This window comes from Rhinolophus hipposideros (assembly GCF_964194185.1).
Source record: "Rhinolophus hipposideros genome assembly, chromosome: X".
Taxonomy (NCBI): Eukaryota; Metazoa; Chordata; class Mammalia; order Chiroptera; family Rhinolophidae; genus Rhinolophus; species Rhinolophus hipposideros.
Genome location: NC_138046.1, coordinates 29,703,442 through 29,718,905, shown reverse-complemented (window position 1 = coordinate 29,718,905; position 15,464 = coordinate 29,703,442).

The following is a 15,464-nucleotide window of genomic DNA, read 5'->3' as shown; positions in this document are numbered from 1 at the left end:
TAGTATGATTTATTGAATGTCAATTTTCTACAGATATGTTTCCCAAATCCTTATTTCTCCTTTTTAAAAGTTTGGGTAAGTGCTACTGATACTATTCTTGCATTTAAATAGCCCTTTAGAGATGATATACAAAGATAATGCAGTGATTAAAATCCTCAAGTTGTTAACATTACCAAAGACCATATAAGGGACTATACAGCAACAGGTATTCGGCACATCTTGACATGTATCTATTATTGATAGGAACCCTACGTATAATTTTTAGAAAGTGTTTCCTTGGGCTGTAGCTTCTTATGTATAAGTTTGGTCTGGATTTCAAAGTACGACTTAGTATCTGAAACTCCAAATTAGAGTCCCTTCATCAGTTCCCTCCAATATTACTCTAAAATTGTGAAACATTTTATTTTATTTTATTAGTTTCAGGTGTACAAAGCAATGTAATAAATATTTACATCACTCACAAAGTGATACCCCCCCAGTCTACTACCTCTCTGACATTGTAGATAGCATACAGCTGTTACAGTGCCATTGACTATTTCCCTATGCTGTACTTTACATCCCATGACTATATATATAAAATTATAGTTGACACTCAATATTATTGTACTTGAGCTTCAGGTGTATAGCTCATTGGTCAGGCATTTACATAGTCTATGAAGTGATCCCTCTGATAAGTCCAGTACCCATCTGGCACCCTACATAACCTTTAAAACATTATTAATTATATTCCCCATACTGTATATCATATCCCCACGACTATTTTGTGACTGCAAATTTGTACTTTCTTATCCCTTCATCTTCTCTCCCATCCCCAACTCCTCCCATATAACAGCCATCAGTTTTTTCTCATATCTCTGAGTCTATTTTTGTTTTGTTTCCTTGTTTATTCAGTTTTGATTCCACATATAAGTTAGATCATACGGTATTTATCTTTCTCAGTCTGACTTATTTCACTTAACATAACATTCTTTAGGTCCATCTGTGTTGTTGCAAATGTAAGATTTCATTCTTTTTTATGGCCAAATACTACTCCATTGTATGAGATATCACCTAACTCCTGTCAGAATGTCTACCATCAATAAATCAACAAACAACAAGTGTTGGTGAGGATGTGGATAAAAGGAAACCCTCATGCATTGTTGGTGGGATTGCAAATTGGTGCAGCCACTATGGAAAACATTATGGAGGTTGCTCAAAAATTTAAAAATAGAATTACCTTATGACCCAGTGTCATGCAGGGTGTCATGCGGGGTCTCTGGTCCCGCTCCCCACATAAGAATGCAGGATATGGTGAGGCCAAAAAGGAATACCCACGGAGCCATACATAGGGGAGTCATACCATTATATTCTCCCTGGTGCCAGACGAGACACACAGTAGGATCCACAGGATCCACAGTCAGCCAATCACTTCTCTGCCTGCCAACCAATGAACCAATCAATGCAATCCCCCAGTTATATCAGTAGCCAATTGGCTAAACAATTACAGGTGACCGCCAACCTAGCAGTAGATGGTCATTCATCACCTGAGCCAGCTCCGCCCCACACGAGGCCTAGAGCCTGGAAACTGCTCTCTGGGACTCTGTTCCCACAGTCCACCCATCCAGGGTCTCGCCTCACAATCTACGTGACAAGTGTCATCCGTGAGTGGCTCTGTGTCAGGAACCCAGCTCATGGAAAAAAAGGTCCCAGTCCAGTTCAAATAATGTTCCAGGGTTGTCCCTCAATGTCCACCTACTCTCTGGGCACAGCCAGAGCTCTCATAGTCAGACGATCCAATCAAATCGAGTATTGAAGGTACTGCAGCGTGCAAGGGTGGTGTCACCTTATTTAACTCCCTGTAGTCCACAGTCATTCACCAGGTCCCATCTGGCTTCTTGACAGGCCATACTGGGGAGTTAAAGGGACTGTGCATCGGCCTCACAATATGTGCCTTCTCCAATTCCAAAATTATATGACCAATCTCCTCCTGTCATCCTGGCAGGCGGTACTGTCACACTGTAACCACGCCCCAAGGCTGCATCAACACTTAAGGAGTGTGGTGAGCATGCCCACGTGTCATCGCTTTCACCACTGGGATCCTAAGAAGGAACTCTCCCACTGACATCTGTAAACTGAGGCCATGTAGCACATTCACTCCTAGAATATATTCCAAAACAGGGGAGACATACACCTTGTAGGTACAAAGGGGTGGGAAGCCTTCCTATACCCAGTGGTAAGGAAACAGCTTTTACCCTCACAGTCTTTCCCCCATAGCCATCAATGCAGATTGCTGGTCCAAATAACAGTTCTGGGTTCCCATAAACAAGACTGCAGTCTGTGCCAGTGTCAATTAGTGCCAAAACCCTCTGCACATTAGAAGGGGACCAATGCATGGACAGTTCCATGTGGAGCCTCCAGTCTCCAATGGTACCCTCTGACCAGGTACCTTGGCCCCACCCTGAATCAAGCTGAAATGAGTCAGCATCAAGCAGCCACATGAAGTCCCTGAGGGACACCAGTCGCACTTTCCAAACTTCTTCTTTAGGTTTCCCCGGAATTGCTGTTCCGGATGCAATCATTTTCAAAGTTCCAATAAAATTGAATTGGGTTGTTGGTCTATTTTTTTTCCATTCAACCTCTGTTGACACAAGATCACCCACATCTGCGTGTGTGTCACGCTGTGAGGCCCATGACCTCGCCCCCTTACTTTTGGCTTGGGCGTCCAGGTCTTAACTTCTCGGACCTCCTGTCTTAACTTCCTTTGTCGCTGGCTTTCAACATCCCCTAGGGTGGCCATGGCAATTGTAACTTTATCAATCCGACACTCCATATAGGACATAAGAATGGCCACCAAGAATCCAAAAGCACTTGCAGGGGCAGTATCCAAAACCAGATCTCTCATGCTGGTTGTAAAACGCTTGTCATCCAGCCAACTCATATTATGGTTGAACATAGCGTGTCTCATACCCATTTTACGGATGATTTGCGTAAATTCCGTATATGACTGCCATTGACTCACAGTGTCTGGCAGCTCGCCAGCCTCTCCCCATACTGTGTGTACCGCAGCAGTGAGTCACTCCATTAGACTGTGGTTGCCATGGTCTTGAGCCAACCTACGGCAATTATGTAACCTTTGTTGCAGGGATGAATGCACTGTCACGAAGGCTAGCTTTTCCATAACGCCTGGGGAACAGAGAATGTCGTCTGCTCCTTCACCCCATAAACGTAATAGTCAAGCCGAGACTGGCTGTCCAGGGCGCTGTCAGTACCGCCTTCTCAGCTCCCGCAACTCCGTGGGAGTGTAAGGGGTGTAGGTTGTGAACTCAGTCATAGCTGGGTTACCAGCAGCAATGCCCATGCGGCCCAAAGGTTGCTTATGCTTTACCTTTTGCTTCAAGATGGGCAGTGCTTGGGGGTTGGAAGCTACATTGTCTCCACTCACATTGTCCTTCTCTGCTTCAGAGTCTCCACTGTGGCACTCCTCCTCTAACAAGTGGACCTGGGTTTCCAGTGCCTCCCCCCGGGGCTACTGATCCGGCAACTGAGCTATTTCATTAAGCCTATCCTCCATGTTATGACACAAGACAGTGAGTAACACCCATCCCACAAGGTCGGCTGTACCCACTGCCTCCTCTGGCAACTGCTCAGCCAGAACCTGCAGGGTCTTTTCCATGCTGGCCGGAGAGTCATCCATGTCCTCCCAAACCTCCTCGGGTGTCCAACTTCTGAGAACAGTGGCCACTGGGTACCACACACTGTGTGGGGGCCACATGTCCTGCCCAGAGTCACACTCCATTCCTACCTGTCCGGAATCCTGCTTACCATGCCAGACATCTAATTGGGTGGAGGCCTCAGTGCAAGACGTCCACAACACTCAGAGCCTACAGCAGCCGAAGATTACCTAAAGGAAGGCAACACTTTCTATGGCCAAGAGTGTGGCGTGCCATCTGGTGGCTCGAGTCTCCTAGGCAGACCGCACCTCCCACTCCGGTGCAGCAAATCACGGGTCTTCCGAAACTGAGCTTTCACATGCCGTAAAGCTTCGCCTGGCACCATACCTTGCTAGCTGCGCCATTTGTCATGCAGAGTGTCATGTGGCATCTCTGGTCCCACTCCCCACATAAGAATGAAGGATATGGTGAGGCCAAAAAGGAACACCCACGGAGCCATAGGTAGGGAAGTCATACCACTATATTCTCGCTGGCGGCCAGGGGAGACACAAGCAGTAGGACCCACATGATCTGCAGTCCTCCATTCACTTTTTCCTGCCTGCCAACCAACCAATCAATCAATGTAGTCCAGGCAGTTACATCAGTAGCCAATTGGCTAACCCGTTACAGCTGACGGCCAACCAATCACAGTCGATGGTCATTCACCACCCGAGCCAGCACCTCCCCAGTGGAGGCCAAGAGCCTGAAAACTGCTCTCTGGGACTCTGTCCCCACACCCAGCAATTCCACTCCTGGGCATTTATTCAAAGAAATACCAAACACTAATTCAAAAAAAAAAATGCACCCCTATGTTTACTGAGAGCTATTCACAATAGCCAACATATGGAAACATCTGTGAAGCATTTTGAAATCATTGTGTCTAGTGTTGTTATGCCTTCTTTAAATATTTTTCAGCAAAAGTGTAGATGTAACGTACTAGCCATGCATTCGTGAAACCTTCCTTTCATCTGTCTGCAACATCACATGCTTTCCCTACATAGACAGGGACACTTGTAGGTTCTCTTACTTTTACATTATGATCTTTTCTGATGATTTTAACCTTTCTTTCCTCTCTTATATATGAGATTTTCAGTTGGCAACCTCTCTGATGATCCAATTCAATATCTATTTATTGGTCATGTATTTGGTATCTGGATCCTTATTAGATGGCCAAGAAAAGGGTTGCCCTTAATGGACATACACACAAAAAAAGAAGAGATGGCTTAGATACACTGCTATTGGTTGAATCCTAAAAAAAGTTTTGGCTATAAGTATGTATATAAGTATATAGGAGAGAACAGCAAGATAATAATATAGCTCATTGCCCGGCATATAGTATATGATTAATAAATTTTAACTGTTATTTCTTTCTTGTATAATTAATTATATATTCTCTACAGTATTTACTAGCATCTATTACTTAGATTTAGGGTTTTTTTTTTCTTATTTGGATTACTGTTTCTTTTCATTACACTTTAAATTTGTTAGGATTACAGCCTCCAAAGGAACTCATTCTAGTGCAATTTTGCAGAACACTACATATAGTGATCTTCCCATATTAAGTTCTCAAGCAATGCTGCTGTGGGTTATTTTGAAGAAATATTTAACTATATCTTTATGCCCATGATATAATTATATTCTTGTTGTCTTCTTTTGCTATTCTTTTCCATCTGAAACTTTCCAGAGCAAGAATAGTAAATGACCATATATGTGGAACATCTGTGGGTCTCAGAAAGGTGTCTCTCTCTCATATATTATCCCTGTTATTTTCCTAGCATGTTTTTTTTTTTGTTCACAAAGCAGTATCACACCTATTATTTCAATTGATTACCACAAAATAAAATCTGTTTTGACAAATAAGAAAACTGAAATTCAGAAACTCAAATGGCTTGCCCAAGACCATTCAGTTAGTAAGTGTTGAAGCTGGGATTAAAGTTCCAAACCCAAGCAGTTTTCTTGATCTTAGTATAGTGTAATTTTAAAAATACATCTATTACTCAAAAGAAGTTGACTGTTTCCTAAATTCCTTCTGAAATGAAAAATAATAGATATGAAACTGCATGTAATGACTATACAGCAGGTTCTTGAATAATATTGTTTTTTTCAATGTGTTTTTATTATAACATTGGTAAGATGCCATAGGAACTTAACCAGCATTTGTATCAATAAGCTTATAATAAAACTGTTTTTGGTATATGTAATCATTTCACTTAAGTTCAGAGAACATATCAACACCTTAACTGAGGACTTACTTTACTCAAAATCTTTATTCTAAAATACTTGACTGTCTGTTTTTCTGTAAAATTTCTAGTTGGCTCAGGATGCTGCATCCTTGGTTCATATTAGGGATGTTAAATATGGACCAGGACCTTGAGCATAAACATGTTATGAATCCATTCATAAAGGTACATCACCCCTGCTCTATTACTCCCTTCCTGACGTTAATGTCAGGGTCAAGACTAGGGTAATTAAATTGCTACTACATCTAGACCTCCTCCTTGGTGACTGAGATGAGCTTTTCCTTTTCTTTCCTATACTTTTGTTCTGGATATGATGTAATTTCCTCCCACCCCTTCCCAATCTTATTCTTTCATTTCTCAGGCAAACCTCATTTGGTCAACTGCATTAAATTTCCCATTTTTTTTATCCAAAGGGGAAAGAAAAAGTTGGGAAGAGGAGGGAGATGTGGGAAATGACTAGATGTCAAGGATTGGAATCTTTATAGTCAATTTTCCATTTCAATCTCAGAAACGGTGATAGAAAAGTCTTAGTTTTTGTTTTATTTTGTTTTGTTTTGTTTTGTTTCTATTAAGGATACAACACAGCAAAAAGGCAACCCCAAGAAATATTTAACTTAAGTAAAACACACATCAGAGTAATCTGAATCTTGGGAAAGTCAGAAGATTTCGTTTCCTCAGTTGGTCTCTAGTTATCTACAGAACACTAGAATAATTAATATTAATATTGATAGTCCCACTCTTTCAATCTTCACAACACAGAGGAATATTCTACAGCTACTCCTCTATAGCAATGTGTGAAAACTCGTCAGCAGTTCTCTTGGTTGGCCCTACACAAACCACTGAGGCATTTTTTTCTTTTATAGAGGTTAAAAGCAACTAGGACTTTGAAGATTACCAAATGAAACACTTTGCAGTAGATTTTCCCGGGAAGCAGACTATCAGTAAAGACAAGCTATCTAAAGAAGAGTTTTTAAGTGGAATGAGGTTCTTTTAGCAGGTGACATACAATTTGAAAGTGTTAGTAGTGGGGAAGAGAGGGGTGGGATAGATGGTAATTGGAAAAAAGAATTTGTACTGTTCTGATGGTTAAGTGACTGGTTTTATTTTAGCACAGCATATCTAAGAAAGCCCTTATGATCATAATGGGACATTAAAATATCTTATGTAAAAACTGTGTATTTGCCTTGAAGCTCCTATTTTAATTTAAGTGGTTCAAAGGTTATCTGTAGTTTATTCAAAATTCTGTTGGTATGGAAGCAGGTTCCTGGACTTGCATTTGAAAATAGTTCATTAAACAGATTTCCAAAGATCCCACTGAAAAGCTAGAGCTGTATAATAATGTCAGTAGCAGTTTATAGAAAATGAAAGAGGCCATGAAAATTAGAATTTGTAACATCTAGGGTAGCAATAAACAGGAGAAGTGAAACGGCCCTTTTCATCATAGAATTACAGAACTAACTGCACCCTAAGTTCTATGGTACACAAATAAAAAAAATAAATAAATAAAACAAATAAGCAAAAATGCATACCAGCTACCTCATATTTAGATTCATGTTAGGATCTAGACTTTAGTTTTTCAGGGCCTTTCTAAAATGTCCCACCCTTCTGTATGCTCAAAGAGTAACTGCAACTCAGACTTCAATAGGCATATTTAATGTGTTTGAGAAGCTGAGACTTGTTCCTTATTATTCAATCTCATGGTAAAATGGAAGCCAGCCATGCACTGTAGGAAAGTGCACTGGACTTTAAATCAGGAGACTTATATTTGGCCTTTGCTCCGCTTTGGGCAAGTCTCTCTCTCTCTCTCTCTCTCTCTCTCTCTCTCTCTCTCTCTCTCTCTCTCTCTCTCTCTCTCTCTCCCCCCCTCTCCCTTTCAGCCTCAGTTTCAACTTTTGTAAAATAAAGAAAATCAATTAGATGTTCTTTAAGTTTCCTTCCACGTGTAAAGTTCTATGATACTATTGTCCTGTTAAGAAATCAATAGCAAAGGGCAAGCTGTAGTGAATGAGTAATCAATAGTCAGGAAATGTGTACAAATATTATTAAAAGCAGAATATCAAAAAGTACATTGAAAAGGAACCACAATAAAATTTTACCACTTTTTAGTGGTGAAATTAGCTCATCAAAATAAATTGAATATTAATTTTGTAATATTAATATTAAAAAACGTAACCCTCTGCTGTTCCATGCCCTGAGGCACTACATACAACTATACTGTGGTAAGTGGATAAGTGATAATCACAACTCCTGGGAAAAGATTCAAACAATTCAGTAATGCAAGATGAGGATTTGAAGGTAATACACACAAACAAAGACGAAGAATATGCAGTTAAATAGAATAAATAGTTGGTTATGTAAGGATTTCTGCCTTACCAGGCCTGTGTGTTTGCTGAGCTTGGCCCTATGGTTCTGAACAGAAACAAATTTTAGGCAAACATTTTAAAAATATATACTCGTTGCATGCAGTGATGCCCTCATTCAGGGTAGATCTCTTACTCAATCAAGTAGGGTTTAAAAACAGAAATCTATAAAAATGCATGGATTGTCCTTTGTTCTTCCATTACTGTAAATTTTAATTGGCTTTAGTCTTTAGCTGTAAAACAACTAAATAACATAACATCTGCAACCAGAGGGACATTACATATGAAGTCTGTGTTGAAAGAAGCCTGGTCTGCATGTGGATTGTCATGATCTCAGTTTTGGTCCAAAAATTATTCTAGTCTAGAGGCTGTATCTTATTTGTATTTGTATCACTCCACAGTTTCTTTGCAGAGTATCTAGCATAGTCTTTTAAATTGTAGGCACTAAAACTGCCATGTTAATAAACAAATAAATATTTGTGTTTTCAGGATTCAAAGGTAGTAAAACAATTAGGCTATTACATACTGTGCTGAGTTTTAGTGACTACATAAGAACTGTTTGTAATTAACACGTTAGGTGTCCAAAAGCACATTGACACACCTAAGAACCTTTGAAGTTTCTTGGCTATTTTAAACATATTCAAAAAAATCTAGTTACACAGTTAATTTTCTTAGAAAATATTTGTTCTACACAGGTAGTTGAAAAGGTAGTCTATCCAGGCTATGTGTGAGTTATTAATAATTTATATTAGGGGGTGTTTGAATTTGTGAGATTCTATAAATATCTAGCATCAAATTTTTCTATGCTGAGGGAAAGTTGATTATAGTTTAGAAAGACAATCCCATGCATACAGTCTTTCTACCCTCACTTGGCCATATAAGAATGGGTCTTGGGAATGCAACACTTCTTCAATAAATGAAGAGCCCACAGAGCAACTGCCAGGCTCATCACCTAGTGTGAGAATATCTTTCCCTGATTAAGACTCAATGATTATTCTTTGTTCTGCTTAAACAAGTATTTAGATGGCCCGCAGGCACATTCCCAGCTTCCAGACTCCATATGGAGGGAGAGGGGTCCTTCAGCTGAGGCATGAAAGTGATGTGCGTAGGCCAATTGCTTTGCTTTGGCTGCCATGCCACTCAATAGCCATGAGAGACTGATGTCCACTATTGAAGTCAATCTTGCTCTGTCTCTTCTCTAGGTGAGTAAAAGCTTTGTCCCTCCAATGCTTGACTGTGTTGTTTTCCTTGGTGACTCTGATACCAAGATGATGTGAGCATAAGTGTTTGGACTTGTATACCTGGAGGTTGATATTGTGATGATATTTGCTAATCCTTCATGTAGTCGAAGTTTTTTCCTGGCATTGGTTGCCACTGCATGTTGTTCTTCTCAACAATTATAGATAGTGATAATGAGGTAATACTGATGCAAATTTTAATGGTAATCATAAGGATTTCAAAAGTCAAATATCACTTTCTGTACATAAAACTTCTTCTTATGCAAAAAAATAATAATTTCTTAAGGATCTGTGTAAGTGTAAACTAAAAAAAACCACAGTATAAATAGTCAAAAGCTTTAGTTAAAATGTCTAATAATTGTTACAAAAGGTGAGAATTACAAGTTGGAAATGTCCATATTTTCCTGGAATCCACATTAAAGAATAAAACTCTAAGATTAGTTGTCTTACTTAATGCTTGAAATTTTAAATTTGGGGAGCCAGCCATGAGACATCATTTTTACCTCCCTTTATAAATGATGGCAAAGTCCTCTCCATATTAAATTGGCTGCCTTACATATCTCTTTCAGGTACAATATTAATCCTCTCAGAAGTGTCAATGTTTCAAAGGTCCCAAGGAGCCATTAGATTAGAGCCAATCTGCCCTTGCCAAACCTAAGCACCTAAGTAGGATTACTAAACATGTATTAAATATTTATTTGATTCTCTAGAAAAATACCATTAGGACTAGTCATTTTCAGATGCAATTGTATAGTGTACTCATATCCTACTTCCTATTTCTCATTATACAGTTACATTAGAAAAGTCTTTGTTCAGAAAATTTAGACTTCCATGCAATGTTTTCCTTATCCCATCTCTTTTCTTTTGAAGCATGTATCCTTTTGGATCCTAAATCAATAAAACTATGAATAATGAATGTAACCAGTTGAAGTTTTGGTGATAACTGATGTGGGGAATGCTTATTTTGGTATTCAAAGAATGAAAATTGTGTAAGTGCTTGCAATAATAGCATAATTATTCAGAACTTATGTAAGATGGAGCAGAATGAAATTTTAAGAGGGTTTTAATATTATTGCAGCCTCTCCAGAGGTACTTTTCAAATATCTTCAATGCCTATTCCCACATTTCCATAAATGATCCTTAATTTTATTCCTCCCCATGTAGAGTATTACTGGGAGTTGGTGAGATCAGAAGAGGAATGAAAGTAGCGATAAATAGTATTGTAGGCATAAGGGCACTCTATACTGGCTCAATTAAATGTATTGGTATGAAATAGATTTGCAACAATCAAACGTTTTCCCAGGAATCTTGCAAACAATTTGCATATGGAAGAGCCAGAGACTTTTACTGCACATTTTAGGGTAACTGTATTGAAGATAGCATGCATACAGCCAGGTGAGCAATCTGAATATGGTTTGATGGGAGACAAAAATTCCGCCTCATATGCAAATACTCATTTCAAAATCACCTGAAGGGCCAGCACACTTTGTCTCACAAATACAAAGCTACACTTCCAATGAACACAACAAAATACTGAAATACATTAGAAAGTACTTATGAAACATTGAGGCTTTTAGGGCTTGGTTTTCATGATTTGATAGGCAGACAAAGACTGCAAAATTAATTTCCATTTGTTTGTCTTGTTCTTTTGTTGCTTTCAGTTTTATATACCACATATCAGTGAATTCATATGGTTCTTGACTTTTTCTGTCTAACTTAATTCGTTCAGCATAATAATCTCAAGATCCATCCATGTTGTCACAAATTGTACTATTTCATCTTTTCTCATGGAAGAACAGTATTCCATATGTGTATATGTATATATATATATATATATATATGTATATATATGTGTGTGTATATATATATATATATATATATATATATATATATATATACCACAACTTCATCCAATCATCTATTGAAGACAACAAATGAAGAAACAAAAGCTCATGACACAGACAATTGTAGTTTGGTGGTTACCAGAGGGTAAGGGGGGAGGGAGTGGTAGAAGAGGGTTAAGGGGATCCAATATATAGTGATGGAAAGAGAACTGACTCTGGGTGGTGAACACACAATATGATATTTAAATGATGTATGACAAAATTGTGCACCTGAAATCTATGTAACTTTACTAACAATTGTCACCCCAATAAACTTTAATTAAAAAACCAAACAAACAAAAAACTAATTTCCCCCTCAATAGGGGGTTTATTTCCCTTGGTCATTTGAAATCAGAGCCAACAGTAATACATGGTTGAGAATGACCCTAGAGCACTCTCTTTATTTAGATCAGAATGATTGGCAAGTGTATGAACAAATAGGTTATTTTCTGTAGAAGGGCTATGATACATGCACTTTCCATTGCCAGTTTTGAAACGCCTCATATTTTGGATTCTCTAAAACTGCTTCTTAGACTGGACCTAATAAGAAGCAACACCAAACAGTAGCAGATATGGCACAATCTTAAAACAGAAATTTGAACAAAACAAACTCAACTCTGATTCAAACATAAAGAAGAATGAGCCAAGCTCTACAATACATTCTAACATCCCTCTTTTATTTCACCTTGAAAAATAAATTCTCATATTTCTATTGAAAAATTACTTTTCATATTTCTCTTGAAAAGTCACATCTTATATTAACATATGATCAACTTTGTTGCTAATTGGTTGTAATATGAAACTAGAGTTAGATGGTCAAACACAAAGGGTGCTTATAGAAACTTAGTTGACCACAACTCAAACTTACAGTCCCAAAATGTATTATTAGTATGGTTATGAATAGGGTTTCATACAATGAGACATTCATGTTTACATAACATTTACTGATTGAAAATGGACATGTTGTCCAAAATCCATCCATAGATGCTGGCCATAGAGATGGTTCTAGTTATGCTGCCACATCACTAAATATATGAATCCTCTTCTTCTATTTAGAACAGTTTTGATAGGGGAAAAAAACATTTGAAAAGATCAGCAGTTGGATATGCTCAAATTCATGGTGTAAGAATGAGGGGAGTATTTCACTAAATTGTCACTTTTTAAGCTATCTCTATATTAGGCTACAAAATTAATATTATTTTTATTAAATTACAAAATTAAGTTACATTGTGAAAGGAAATAACCTTCCAACTTTTTTAATTGTCATTTTTCATTGTTTTTCTTAAAATTAAAGTTTTTTGGGGTGACAATTTTTGCTAAAATTACATTGGTTTCAGTTCTACAATCCTGTAATATATCCTCTGTACATCACATTTTGTATTCACCACTTCGTGTCAGTTCTTTTTCCATCACCATATATCTGATCCCTTTTACCCTTATCTATTACCCCCCCACCCCTCCACCCTCTGTTAACCACTAAACTATTGTCTGTGTCTATATCTTTTTGTTTCTTTGTCGTGTTCCTTTCTTGTTTTCAGTTTTCTATATGGCATATCAGTGAAATCATATGGTTCTCTACTTTTTCTGTCTGGATTATTTCATTTAGCTTTATAATGTCAAGATCCATCCATGTTGTCTCAGATGGTACGATTTCTTTTCTTATGGCAGAATGGTATTCCATTGTGTATGTAAACCACAACTTCTATACCCAATCATCTATCAAAGAATACTTTCATTGTTTCCATATCTTGGTCACTGTAAATAAAGTTGCAATGAACATCAGAACACATATATCTTGACGAATAAATGTTTTCAGATTTTTTCGGTAGATACCCAAGACAGGGATTGCTGGGTCATGTGGTAATTCTATTCCTAATTTTTTGAGGAACATTCACACTGCCTTCCATATCGGCTGCACCAATCTGCATTCCCACCAACAGTATATGAGGGACCCTTTTTCTCCAGAGCCTCTTCAACACTTGTTATTATTGTCTTGTGGATGATAGCCACTCTAACTGGTGTGAGATGATAATTCATTGTGGTTTTTATTTCCATTTCTTTGATTATTAGTGATGTTGAGAATTTTTTTTCATATGTCTCTTGGCCATTTGTATGTCCTCTTTGGAGAAACATCTCTTCTGGTCCTCTGCCCATTTATTAATTGAATTGTTTGTTTTTTTGTTGTTCACTTGCATGAGTTCCCTATATATTTTGAATATTAGTCCCTTATCAGAGGCATTGTTTGCAAATATCTTCTCCCATTCAGTTGCTTGCCTCTTTATTTTGTCCAAGGTTTCTTTGGCTGTGCAGAAACTTTTTAGTTTGATATAATCCCATTCATTTATTTTAGCTTTTACTTCCCTTGCCTTTGATGTCAAATTTGTAAAATACTCTTTGAACCCAAGGTCCATAAGTATAGTACCTATGTTTTCTTCTACACAGTCTATTGTTTCAGGTCTTAAGTTTAGGCCTTTGATCCATTTTAAATTAATTTGGACAGGATACAGAGAGCAGTCTAATTTCATTGTTTTTCACATGACTTTCCAAATCTCCCAGCACCATTTATTGAAGAGGCTGTCTTTTCTCCATTGAATATTTTTGGCTCCTTGCCGAAAATTGGAAGTGCATATTTATGAGGGTTTATTTCTGGGTTCTTGATTTTATTCCATTGTGCTGTGTGTCTATTTTTCTGCCAATAACACTCTGTTTTGAATGTTATTGTTCTGTAGTACAAGTTGAAGTCAGGGTGTGAGATACCTCCAGCATTTTTCTTTTTTCTTAGAATTGCTTTGGCTATTCAGAGTCTTTTGTGGTTTCAAACAAATCTGATGATTTTTTTGTTCTATTTCATTAAAAAATGCCTCTGGGATTTTGATGAGGATTGCTTTAAGTCTGTATATTGCATTGGGTAATATGGCCATTTTAACTATGCTGATTCTTCCAATCCATGAACATGAAATGTCTTTCCATTTCTTTGTGTTTTCTTCAATTTCTTTCAAAAATGTCTTCTACTTTTCAGTGTATAGGTCTTTCGTATTCTTGGTTAAGTTTATTCCTAGGTATTTTATCTTTTTCCTTGCAATTGCAACAGGAATGATTTTTTTTTATTTCTTTTTCTGAGGCTCTGTTGTTAGTAAATAGGAATGCAATAAATTTTTGCACGTTGATTTTTTTAGCCAGCAACATTACTGCATTTGTTTTTTGTTTCTAATAACTTTTTGGTGTAGTCTTTAGGGTTTTCTATATATAGCATCATGTCATCTGCAAAAAGTGACACTTTAACTTCTTCATTCCCTATGTGGGTGCCTTTTATTCCTTTCTATTCCTGATTGTTCTGTTTAGGACTTCCAACACTATGTTGAAAAGCAGAGGGGATAGGGGACATCCCTGTCATGTTCCTGAATATAGAGCAAAGGGCTTCATTTTCTCATTGTTAATTGTGATATTAGCTGAGGGTTAGTCATATATGACCTGCATTATGTTAAGGTATTTTTCTTCTATACATATTTTATTAAGTGTTTTAATCATAAATGGATATTGTATTTTGTGAAACACATTTTCTGCATCTATTCATTAATCATATGATTTTTGTCCCTTATTTTGTTTATGCAGTGTATCACAATGATCGATTTGAATATGTTAAATCATCCCTGTGCCCCTGGGATGAACCCCATTGAGTCTTGATCTGTAATTTTTTTTAATGCATTGTTGCATTCAATTTGCTACAATTTTGTTTTGGATTTTTGCATTTCTATTCATTAGACATATTGGTCTGTAATTTCCTTTTTTTAGCATTATTCTTACCAGATTCTGGTATCAGGGTAATGTTGGCCTCATAAAATGAGTTAATGAATATTGCCTCTTCTTCAATGTTTTGGAAGAGCTTGAGCAAGACAAGTTTTAAATATTCTTTGAATATTTGGTAGAACTCACTAGTGAAGCCATCTGGTCCTGGACTATTGCTTTTGGCAAGTTTTGGATGTCTGACTCAGTTTCCTTACTGTTGATCGGTCTATTTAGATTTTCCAATTCTTCGTGATTCAGCCTAGGAAGG